This window comes from Tupaia chinensis, unplaced genomic scaffold (assembly GCF_000334495.1).
Source record: "Tupaia chinensis unplaced genomic scaffold, TupChi_1.0 Scaffold145889_1, whole genome shotgun sequence".
Classification (NCBI taxonomy): Eukaryota; Metazoa; Chordata; class Mammalia; order Scandentia; family Tupaiidae; genus Tupaia; species Tupaia belangeri.
In genome coordinates, this window is record NW_006205746.1 from 1,530,300 (window position 1) to 1,542,683 (window position 12,384).

Consider the following 12,384-nt stretch of genomic DNA (forward strand, 5'->3'; position numbering starts at 1 on the left):
ATAGATACCAGAGACAATGTGGGAGGAGAGTGGGAGATGGCAGAGGGTAAGAGATAGGGAATCAAAAAAAGAAAAACATTAGGAAATAAGAAATGGAAAATTATTTGTTGATGATAACATGTATGCTGATGTGCTTGATTGAACCAATATACAGTGTAATCTGGATGGAAAATCTCATTTTGCATGTTGTAATGATGTACAGTGAATGAATGTAAATAAATTAATTTAAATAAAAACAAGAGTGAAGGAAGGAAAGGCTTCAAAGTTGTTATTATTATTTTGGCGGGGGGAGAGACTTTCGCTATAGGGCGCGTGTGCTCGCCAGACAGACAGAGAGAGACATAGAAAGCGAGAAATCGCCCCCTGGGGGGATGGTCATGCCGCAGTCCCTTCTCCATTCTCCTCTCGGGATCTTGGGCACGTACGCACACACACCCGGCGTGAGTTTTAAGCCACCGGGTCCGGGACGCGAACCGCGGTTGACTATGTGGGAGTCCAGCAACATAGCCATTATGCTAAGTTCTGGTTCCCTCAAAGTTATTATTTAATAGATACATTTTAAGTTTAGAAAGATAAAGATATCAAAATGGAGGGTGGTGGTGATTGTATAGTGATAGAATGTATTAATATCACTGAAGTGTACACTTAAAAATAGCTAAAAGAATAATTTTTATGTTATTTTATCTCAATTAAATTTAAAGAAATTAATAAAGACAGCTAGAATGAGTAGAGTGTCACCAAAATTTCAAACTACTCAACTTGGATATTTGAAAGACAGTATTTCCAAGTACTCATTCCTATTGTTTATATTGTCTAGATTCTTTGTATACTAACAAGACTATAAGTAAGGATGACATGATAACTTTCTTGATAAAAGTATCCACTATATTGAGATATTTGGACTCTTTTTTTTTTTTTTTTGAAGGGGTTTTTGCTATAGGGTTGGACTCATTTTTTTAAAGAGATTTTTGCTATAGGGTACATGCACTCACCAGATAGAAAGAGACAGAGACAGAAGGCCAGAAAATACTCCTTGGTGGAACGCTTACACTAAAATCCTTTCTCCTCCATTCTCCTCTCGGGATTTTGGCACACATACACATATACACAGCATGAGTTTTAAGTAGTCACGTCTGGGACTTGAACCAGAATCAACCGTGTTGGAGTTCAGTACCATAACCTGCTGACCTGGGACTCATTTTTTATAGGTTATTTTTCAAATATACATTGTAAAACTGAATGTTGGAATTAAATTAAGGAGAAGCAGATCAGGTAGAGCCCCAGGATTTCTAAATCAGCTTTCCTTCTACCATCTTGCATATTCATATACTCATTAAGTGTTCTTCACGTTGTTGGAAACATCTTAGCAGTGACACCCTATCATTAGATTGCTCAAGAAGAAAAGCTTAATAACACTGAAATTTGAAGTTTAAGTTTCTTGATTTTCCACATGAAATAATTTCCTGAGTTATTTAAATATAAGCTAAGACAGTCTAGGGAATTATTTGAAATAAATATTGAGAAAGAGAATTCATTTAAATAGAGTTAATCCTCCCAGAAATGGAAAGCAACAAGATATTTAACCACAGCATATCCAGTTAAATCACATTCAGAAACTGCTGGAAATGGAGCCTAGACAACTTCCTTAATTTAGAGGACAGTGTAATACTTAAGACTTTAATCCCCTTATGATAGATATTGGACTTAGAACTTTGGCATAGTTTTCATGATAAAACCCTTGTTCTTATTAAGATGTTTTACACATTAGTCAGTACAAGTCATTTGTAAATCAACTAAATGTACTAAAATAGTCCTCTCTTCGTGAGGAAACACAAATACTGACATTTTAAAGTCAGACATAGTCTTTATGTTTATCTACTGTTTGAAAATCTATTTTTAATTTATTTACTTTTAATCATTATACATGTTTATCGCATACAATATGATTTTTCAATGCATACATGCATTATATGTCAATCAAGTCACATATATTACCATGCATATCATGCTCAACATTTAACTTTCCATTCTTGTCTCTGTTAAATGTTTTCTTTTTCCAGAGTACCCTCACCCCCACCAGTCACCCCAACCTATTACAGTCTCTTGTATCCACACTTGTTTCTGCTTTTATATCTTCCACTCTTTCAGTTTCTGCCGTAGATTGCAGACATTCAGTATATACTGAATAGGGCCATACAAGGTCTTTCATAGTCTGGCTTGTGTTGCTTAAATTTTAATCTGCTATATTTATCTACTTTGTATCAAATGCCAGGGCCTCGTTGTTTATTTATTTGTTAAGTATTTACTTAACTTTTTATTATTATTTTAAATTTTTCCAGAAAGAGACACACACACACAGGAAAGGGAAGTGAGAAAGCAAGCCACCAGGTCTGGGATTTAAACAGCAATTGGCCATGTGGGAGTCCAGCACCTTAACCAACATGCCACCTGCCAGTCCCTTCATTTTTAAAAATTTTTGTTTGTTTTTTGGCCAAGTAGTATTCCATGTTGTATATGTGCCACACTTTTTCAACCCAGTCATCCATTCTTGGGCATTTATGCTGATTCCATGTCATAGCAATTGTGACTAATGCTGCAACAAACATGGATGTGGAAGTGTCTTTCTGACTGAGCATTTTCTTATCTTTTGGGTAAATACCCAGGAGTAGTATTACTGGGTTATATGGTAGTTCAATTTTTAAGTTTTTGAAGAACCTCCATATTGTACTCCACAGTGGCTGTACTAATTGTCATTTTCATCAAGATAGGAAACTTCCCTTTTAACCACAGTCTCACCAGTACCTGTATTCCTTTATTTTTTAAATTATAGCCATTCTGACTAAAATATTTCATTGTGGTTTTGTTTCACATTTCCCTTATAACAAGGGATGCTGAGCATTTTTCATATGCTTTTGGGCAATTGGTAAGTCTCTCTTGGAAAGTTGTCTGTTCCACTCACATGTCTATTTTTTAATTGAATTGTTTGTTGATTTGTGGGTAAGCTGCTTGAATTCTCTATATGTTGCAATCAATCCCCTATCTGAGGCATAGTTTGCGAATATTTTCGCCCATTCTGAGGGTTTTCTCTTTACTCTGATTATTGGTTCCTTTGCTGCAGAAACTCTCGAAGACATTGGAGTAGGCAAAGATTTCTTAAGTAAGATCCTTAAATCACAGGCAATAATCACAAAAAGTAGACAAGGGGACTACTCCAGGCTAAAAAACTTCTGGAAGTGTGTTTTCTAAGACTGATTAAATACTTAAAAATAAGAGGAGGGATCCTTTATCATACAGTATCAGAGATGCTAAGAGTCTAGGAACTCTGTACGTTGAGTGTTAAAGAAATTAAAGGGCATATGATGTGACAATCAAACTAGAAAATAGAAACCACATGGCTTGGATTCTTTTACTAAATGGAATGGGAATAGTAAATTTTTATCTGATACGTCATGTAAAAGTTACAAAGTATTCTCCATCAAGAGCTCAGAAAATTTAATTTAAAACATATATCTTATCCCCATTCAGTAGAGAACATAGCCTCAGTAGTGAAATAAAGTCCACAAACAGATTTCAAATGAAATTCCACATTGTATGAAAATAAAAAATCATAGAAATAATACAATTTATTATATGATTTGTCATCAAAAGTGCTGTAGTAAAGCTTATATATACTTTCAGACTTAATAAATCTTTATCCTAGAGAAAACAACTTATAGAATTAAAACCCCTCTGTGAAAAGAGTACAGTAATTTATTGCATCATGTAATACCCACAAAAGCTAAACAGAAGTTATCTCTAAATATCTATAGTCTCTAATGCATTTTAGGAAAGCAAATGGAAAAACTACTTATTTCCTAGGGTCAACTTGGCAAATATAACTGTAAATATATTTTATTACTGGGGAGTCTATCTTTAGAGAAAATATAAACAAAGCTACAGCTTGAGAATGTGCATATTGGATTATTTAACTAAATAACACAAATACTCTGCAAAAAACCAACAGGGCTTACAATGGCACTTTACAATGTTTTTGGCTAGCAGGACTGTGATACTATGATATAATAAGAAATATTAATTTGGTTTCTGCTCTTGGTTCTTGGCACATGATTCCCTAAAACCCTTGAAATCTCTAGAGGAAAAAGAGTGTCTTTTATATAGTAATAAGATGACTGGTGTCTGGCAGTCCCTAGATAGTTTCAGGGTAAGGGCTGGTCACCAGAAAGACCAAGACAGAATTAGAAGGCTGGGACTTCAGCCCCACTCCCTTTCTCTATCATCCTCCTGAGAGAAGAGAAACTAAAAATTGACCAATGATTTATTAATCAATCATGCCTATGTAATGAAGCCTCTATAAAAGCTCAAAATGATGGGATTCGGAGAGTTTCCAGATAGCTGAACATGGGGAGTTTTCCACAGGCAAGGTGCACCTGGTAAATGAATGGAAGCTCCATGCTCCTTCCTACAAAACTTGTCCTATGACTCTTTCCATTTGGCTCTTCTTCTGTATCCATTGTAATGCCCTTTGTAATAAACCAGCGAATGTAAGTAAGTGTTTGAGTTCTGTGAGCTTTCCTGACTCACAGTGGAGGGAATCTTGGGAACCACCCATTTATAGCTTGTAGGTCAGAAGCACAGATAAAACTAACTGGTACTTATGCCTAGTTTCTGAAATGGGGAACGGTCTTGTAGAACTGAGCCTTTAACTTGTGGGATGTGAGGCTATCTCTAAGTAGACAGTATCAGAACTGAATTGGAGAATACCCAACTGGTGTCTTCTGGAGTCTTGGTTGGAGTGTAGCAGAACAACACTGGTGTTAGACATGTTTTGTTGAGTGGCATGAGAGTGGAAAGAACACTGGTTTTTCCTGTCTCTTACAGTGACAAGTTGACTTTTGCATTTGGCAATTGACCTGCTTTTGAAAGTGCATGTGTATGAGTTGTTTTATCTGTTTTCATTATGTTTCATTCTGTTTTAATTTCTGAAACTTTGGATGCACAAGAATAAAATTTGTAAGTAGTTATTTTCATTGAAACATAATTTATGATAGCCATTTTGCCTAGTAATTTATTTTCAATATAAAAATAGTTTTATTGTTTTTTTATTATAAAGTACAATATGCTTATAAAAGTGACAGTCACTTACATCTGCCAAATCAGAGATTACCGCTGTTAACATGTTGGAGAATATCCTCCCAAGCTTATTTCTATGCATAACTGTGCTAGCAATATACATTCATATACATGTATATACTACAGTTAGGGTTAAACAAGGATGGGATTATATAATGCCCAATGTTTTTAAATCTATTTTTTACCTTTATATTTTTGGCATAATCCACATTAATAAAAGATCCATGTCAATTTTGCCTTGGTTGATTTATAGTCCTTTATATCTGAATATGATTATTTAGTCATCTGATATAGATCTAATTATTTACAATGATTTATTTACATAACAACTTTTATAATTATATAATTAACTATGATTTATTTAAACAATCACTTAAATTATTTATTCACCAATTACATTTTTTTTTAACTTGATAAAAATACAATTATAGGGTTTAGCAGGTGGCATGATAGTTAAGGCACTGGACTTCCACATGGTCACCTATGGTTTTAATCCCAAACCTGGTGGCTTGCTTTCTCACTTTATCTTTTTCTCTGTCTTTCTCTCTCTAGAGAGTGTACATATCCTACAGCAAATTCTTAAAAATATAATAAGTCATTTTAAAAATATGATTACAGAGAAATTTTTTATTCCTTGCCTTTCAGAAATTGAAAGAGCAAGCAGACAACAAAGCAAGAATACAACCTAACTGTGGTGGTACAGTGACAGAGTACTAATGCAAAATCCTGAAATTCTGAGTTCAAATCCTGTGGTCTCCCTGTGCATGCTAGGCTGTATGCATGTACCAATGATTTGGGCTGATCAAGACCAGCAGTGGATTGTGACATGAAGATCCAGGGGGTGACTATCTCTCTCTCCCTGTTTTTCTCTCACGAAATACATAAATAAACTTTTAAAGAGTTAAAATAAATAAAACAGTAAATAATGGAAAGAACTAATGTGTTTGGCTAGGAAGAAAACTAACCAAAGTGGAAATTTTATGAAAAATTTTTTGGAGGTCAGCAGGTGGCATAGTGGTTAAGTGACTGGACTCCCACATTGTTGACTGTGGTTTGAGTCCTGAACTTGGCAGCTTGAAATTCATGCTGGATGCATGTGTGCCCAAAATCCCAAGAGGAGAATGGAGGAGAAGGGGTTGTGGCATGGCAATCCTCACTGGGGGATGATTTCTTGCTTCCTAACTCATTGTCTTTCTGGCAAGCACATGTGCCCTATAGCAAAAATCTCTCCAAAACTAAAGACGTTTTGCTCATATACTGTCTAAATTAGCAATCTAAAAATACGGTTTAATGATCCCTCTATAAAAGAATAAATAAAAATGTAAATAATGTTCTATCCAGACTCAGAAACGTAATATTTATAACAAAACTCATGACAAAATAAGTTCTGTGAGGAAAATATATAGCTTTAAATATTTTTATCATTTAAGAAAAATATTTAAATAGTTATATCCCTCATAAAATTACTATTATTTTTCTGTGTTTTTTCTATGGCTAATAAGATAAAACTTTAACTTACAGATTCAACCCTCTACCATTACACACATTACACTTGGGACCTTGCATTGATATTTCCCCTTTCCTCTACTCTCTTCTCACATCTTAAATTCCCCTTGCTGCCTTGGTGTTTACCATAGAAATGAATCGACAATTCAGTTATTTCATTTCTAAGCCCCATCTCCTACCATTCCCATCACTCAATTTCTCCAGAGACTCAACCTATGTTTCTATTTGTAATTGCTAGCTATAGGTAAAAGAAATAGAGGATCTCTAGTTCTCTTTATCTCTTATTTACTTGTTTGTTTGTTTGTTGCCATAGGGGTGCGTGTACTCACCAGAGAGAGAGAGAGATGGAGACAGTGAGAGGAAAAGTGGGTAATCACTCCCTGGGGGAAATGACTATATGGCAACCCCTTCTCTTCTATTCTCCTCCTGGGATTTTGGGCACATAAGTACACACCTCCAGCTTGATTTTCAGTCTGCCAGATCTGGGGCTCAAACTGTAGTTGGACATGTGGGAGTCTAGCACCTTAACCACTACACCACCTGCTGGTCCCTAGATCTCTCTTCTTACATACACTTCTATCTGGTTCATGACACTGGGTCAAACAACTCTTGAGCTCTTTTCTTATAATTTCTGCAATATGTGATAGAATTGATTACCTTTTGGCCTGAAGTATCATCATCTTTTTTGTGTGGTAGCTGGACACTTCAAGTCCTGTGTCTTTTGTATGGGAAATCATCTCCACAGTAGGCATTTAATTTTAATTCATTACTTGCTGTCAAGCCAATTAGAGCTCCTCCATTTACTTTCCCTAGAGATAATCTGTCTGTCTGTCTACATACCGAACTATCTATCTATATCTGAAACACTTTAGGAGGCTGACCCACGTGGGAAGGCCCAGGGTTGCATCTAGATCACATACCCAGGCAGGCCTGTGCCCATGGTGTGAGACTGACTGATGGTGAGAGTGCATTGTGACATCAAGACCCTGTTGAGATGTTGTCTCTATGTCTCAGTCTCTGCCCCTCTTTTTCGTGAAGAAAACATCTAAAATTTTTTATTAAAAAATGGAGTTAAAACATGACTTTGATTCCATGCCTAGATTTCTCATAATAAAAATTATCCATGGACTTTTTGAAGACCCATCACACATGCACACACACATATATGTAATCATATTATTTATGATTTATATATTATATATCATATGTAATTTTGTACAATTATGTTTTTTTAGAAATTATTTTCTATCAGGGCCAGCAACTGATGTGGTGGTTAAGATACTGGACTCCCACATGGCTGACCACAGTTTGGATCCTGGACCCAGTGGCTTGCTTTCTCACTATCTCTTTCTCTCTCTCTCTTAATCTGTCCCTCTCTGGTCAAATTAAATAATAATAATAAATAAGTTTAAAAATAAGAAATTATTTCCTTTTTTTAGTGAAGTTTTTGAAAGGAAAAAAGAAAATAAACAGAAATCTGTAAAAACATAAAATAGATTCATTCACTGAATTATCTTGAAAAGCCTAGATAGATGGTATTTTTATCAATTTATGGTTGATAAAACTGAGGCTTTGTGAAGATAAAAATGCCTTTCCAAAGTCTATACTTCATATAATGGGTGTTGCCAGGATTCAGTGCCAAAAAAGTTAAGTACACAGAGACTGGCTATGATGTTCCTTCTGCAATGTAGATCTGATCCTTTCTTGGCTGTCATTTGCACTGAAACCACTAGTTTTATCATTTGAAGACTGCTGGGCTTGGTCTTTAAGTTTCTTCCAGGTCTAAAATTAAGGTGTAAGATAGAAAACTGTCAAATTCTTTAAGAATTACCAGGAGAAGATAGCTTAGGGAGTTTTATACCTAAATGTCCAAAGACAGTGCAGAAGAAGAGATAAAGATGATGCCAAGTTGGTTATGAAATGCTGTATATTGTTTTCTTTAAAGTTTTCTTCAGTTATTTTACATGTGCTTTGGAAAAGTCATATAAGAAAATAGATATTTCTCAACTTGTATAGTAGAGAAAAAATGTAACATGTATTTTATCTGCAAGCAGTCTAACATTTTAAATGACCCTCTACTTGGAGGTTTGTGTACTTGCCATATTTAAGAATTTCCCAGACGTAAAAATAATCTCGCTGGGGCCAGCAGTTAGCATAATGGCTATGACACTGAAATCTCATGTAGTCAACTGCTGTTCAAGTCCCAGACCCAGTGGCTTAAACTCATGCTGGACGTGTGTGTGTGTGCCCAAGATCCTGAGAGGAGAAGGGATTGCAGTGTGGCCCTCCCCCTTGGGAGGTGATTTCTCGCTTTCTGTCTCTGTCTCTCTCTGTCTTTCTGGTGAGCACTCATGAACTATAGCAAAAAAATAAATAAATAAATAAACTCTCAAAAAAAATCTCATTTACTATATTGGTCAAGATCTTTTTAGCACAGACCATCATATTGGGCTTGCATCTTTTGAGAAAATGACAGGTATTACAGGTACCAAATAGTGCCTATGAATAGTTGGTTTCTTCATGTAGTTTGGCTATTCCAAAGGGTATAAATAAGGCATTCTTATTAATATGCAGATTTTATTTTTTATATGAAGTGTTGCCATGCTATGCAGCAGTGTCTGAAAAATTATGAAACCGACAATATTTCAGTTAGAAGAACTTCTGTGTCTGAGACAATTTTTAAGAGAAAATAATAAAGAGAGAGGGAAGGCTGAAAAACTGAAATCAATGAAGTTTTTCTTCCTTCTCTTGATACTTTGATTTAAAATACCATACGATATTATATTAAGTTTACATGTTCATATTTGACATGATTTTATAATTGCTTTTAATTTGTAGAGAACAATGATTTGTATGCATATCTTGATTTTTCTCCAGGACAGCGGGGACTTCCCTCAGAAGAGAAAACTATTCTAGTGGTGGTAATCAATAATAAGGGTATACTTTCTCTTAAAAATAAAAACAAAAGGTCAGCAGGTGGTGTGGTGGTTAGGTGGCAGGATCCCACATGGTCATCTGGACATGGTTCCAGTTCTGACAGCTTAAACACCACACTGGGCATGTGTGCACCCAAAATCCTGAGAGGAAAAAGTATTGCTGGGTGGCCATCTTTCCTGGAAACAGCTCTTTTTTCCTTTCTCTCTCTCTTTCTCTCATGAGCACACGAGTCTTATGGCAAATTATAAATACATACATACATACATACAAACAAGCTATGGAGCTGAAACCCAGAAAGATTTTACATATAATCTATAATGGAAGAACAATATAGAATTTTTAAAAAAATATTTGGAGGAGGATGAATGGAGAGTGTTGCATCCAACCAGATCGTGCTGCACTTTTCAATTTAAGACCAAATAAGAGAACAAAGGAGGCAGAAAAAATGGGGTCCACCATTAGCTTTCTGAATAAAGATGGACAAATGCGACCGTTCTTACCTTATCTCTGAGTCAGATGAGTTGACCTCCCAAATACAGGCCATACTGGAAAACTGCCAGCTTCTCCGACAAAAGCAGAGCCTGTGCTAATGAGCTGACAGCATGGCTGAGGAGAGACCAGAGCACACCCACTGTGCTGCTGGGCAGATGTTTAGAGAGAGAACCCAGGAGGGGCAGAGCCAAGTACATCCAGTCCTTTTTCTAGATCCATCCATCCCATAGGACTCCTCTATATGGAGAAGTAATGGAGAAATAAGTGAGTGTCCTGGCCAGACATGGACATGGTGGTGGGAGCCTATGGAAATAGTAGCAAGCATAGTACCTTAAGTAATGCTACCAAGAGGGCAGTTGTTTTTTTGTGGGTGTTTTTTTTAAGAGGTTTTGTTTTGTTTTGTTTTGTTTTGTTTTGTTTTGTTTTGTTTTGTTTTGTTATAGGGCACATGCACTCACCAGAGAGAGAGAGACAGAGAGATAGAAAGCAATATATCACCCCCCAGAGGGGATGGCCATGCTGCAATCCCTTCTCCTCCATTCTCCTCCTCTTGGGATCTTGGGCACGTATGCACACACGCCTGGCATGAGTTTTAAGCCACCGGGTCCGGGATGCAAACCGCAGTTGACTACATGGGAGTCCTGCGACACAGCCATTATGCTAGTTGCTGGTCCCCAAGAGGGCAGTTCTTACCTAAATCTTATTTTATGGATTAGAGAACAATGAGCTTCATTCCACTTAGAACTTAGAAAGTCCAGGACTGGGCAGACACAAAATAGGGAGCCATCCTATCTAAAGCATGAAGTTTCATCATCCAGGAATAAATTCATTGAATCATGACAGTAATAACTTTCATGGACTTTGAGGAATTTGCCATCAGTTTAGAGAAGGATATGGGGCATAAAGTCAAAGCCACTGCCAGAAAACAATGACCACAAGTCATTAGGGCAACTAAGCTTTCATCATCTAATATTTGAAAATGCCACTCATTTAGATTTATGCCTCAGAATGGATTTGTAAAGTCAATAGATGCTGAATATAAAATGAGGAAAAGAAAGTGATGGTGCTGTTTTATATTCCATTTACATTTTCCTTTACAAACTGTAAGAGGTTTGAAAATTATGTAAGAACTAATAGGGAAATGTAAGCCATTTGAGGAAGTGTGGTTTGGATGAGTAAATATTGTCATTGAAAAAGTGAGAACTATAATTAAGCTAATTTATTTTATGTATAGATAAGTTGCTAAAAATTGGCAAAAGTTAATTTGAGTGACATTTATTTGATACTGATATCAGATGCAATGAACTATATATTGTAAAAATACAATATCTCCTTCAGAGATAATAACATTAGGATCCTTGTTTAGTAGATGAAGTTGAGGAAAGTGACCTGTCCAAATTCTCATGACTAGCAAGTAAAGAACCAGAGTACAGAGCAATTCTATTTATTATAGTGCCCCAAATAAACCCAAATGCAATTCAGTAACAATTATTGCAGTAGTATGGGTCATGGTAGGTAACAATTATACAAACTATACTGACATCGATAATTCACAGATTTTTAAAAAAAAACAAAGGTCTAATTCCAGTATGTTTATGTCAGGCAGGGAGACCATCCATGGCAATTTTACTTAACTACCCCATTCATTTTCTAAATAGAATATTTACTCTTATGGTTCAGGATTTGTAAAAAAGGGAAGAGAAACAAAACAGACTCTCTCAGAGACAGCGATCTCTATTGCTGTCCAAAGGCTACATTTTCCTTTTTTTTAAATTTTTTTTTAATACATTTCAATTGGTCATTGAGGCATAGGTTGGATTATTTCATTTCACTGTCTACTTTAGAAATTATTAGTAAATTATATTTGAGGTTGTATAAAGGGGGAGTTCATAAGGTCAGACAGACAAGTTGACTGGCCACTAACTTGCTGTTAGCCTTAGAGTTAATACAGATAGTCAGGTCCTGAACCACACAGGCTGTGGCTATGTTAGGTTTCATAGCAAAGGGGAATTAAAGTTGGTAGTAAGCTGGCCTGCAGATGGGGAGGTTATCTTGGAAAAATTGGACAGACCCAATGGAATGACTGGGTCCTTAAAAATATCACTATGGAGGACCAGAGAGATAGCAGCTTGAAAGAGACTTGACCTGAGGTTTTGACTTTGAAGATGGAGCAAGGGGCCATGAGTGAGAGACTGTGGAAAACTTTTACAGAAAAACTGAAAAGGGTAAAGAAACAGATTTTTTCTCGTAGAGCTTCCAGAAAGAAACATGACCCGGCTACCACCTTGATTTTAGCCTAGTAAGACTCATTTCAACCTG

The 12,384-nt window shown here is 36.0% G+C and overlaps 1 long non-coding RNA gene across 3 annotated transcripts in view; it reads right to left on the reverse strand.

Moving 5' to 3' along the window:
* The window catches only part of LOC102482831 (uncharacterized), a 24,741-nt gene extending 17,222 nt beyond the window's left edge, over positions 1-7,519 (reverse strand). For all 3 annotated transcript variants that reach the window (XR_337428.1, XR_337427.1, XR_001369749.1), the window contains exon 1: positions 7,294-7,519. This is a non-coding gene — a long non-coding RNA (uncharacterized LOC102482831). The remainder of the gene's footprint in view (positions 1-7,293) is intronic.
* Positions 7,520-12,384: the final 4,865 nt, after the last annotated feature.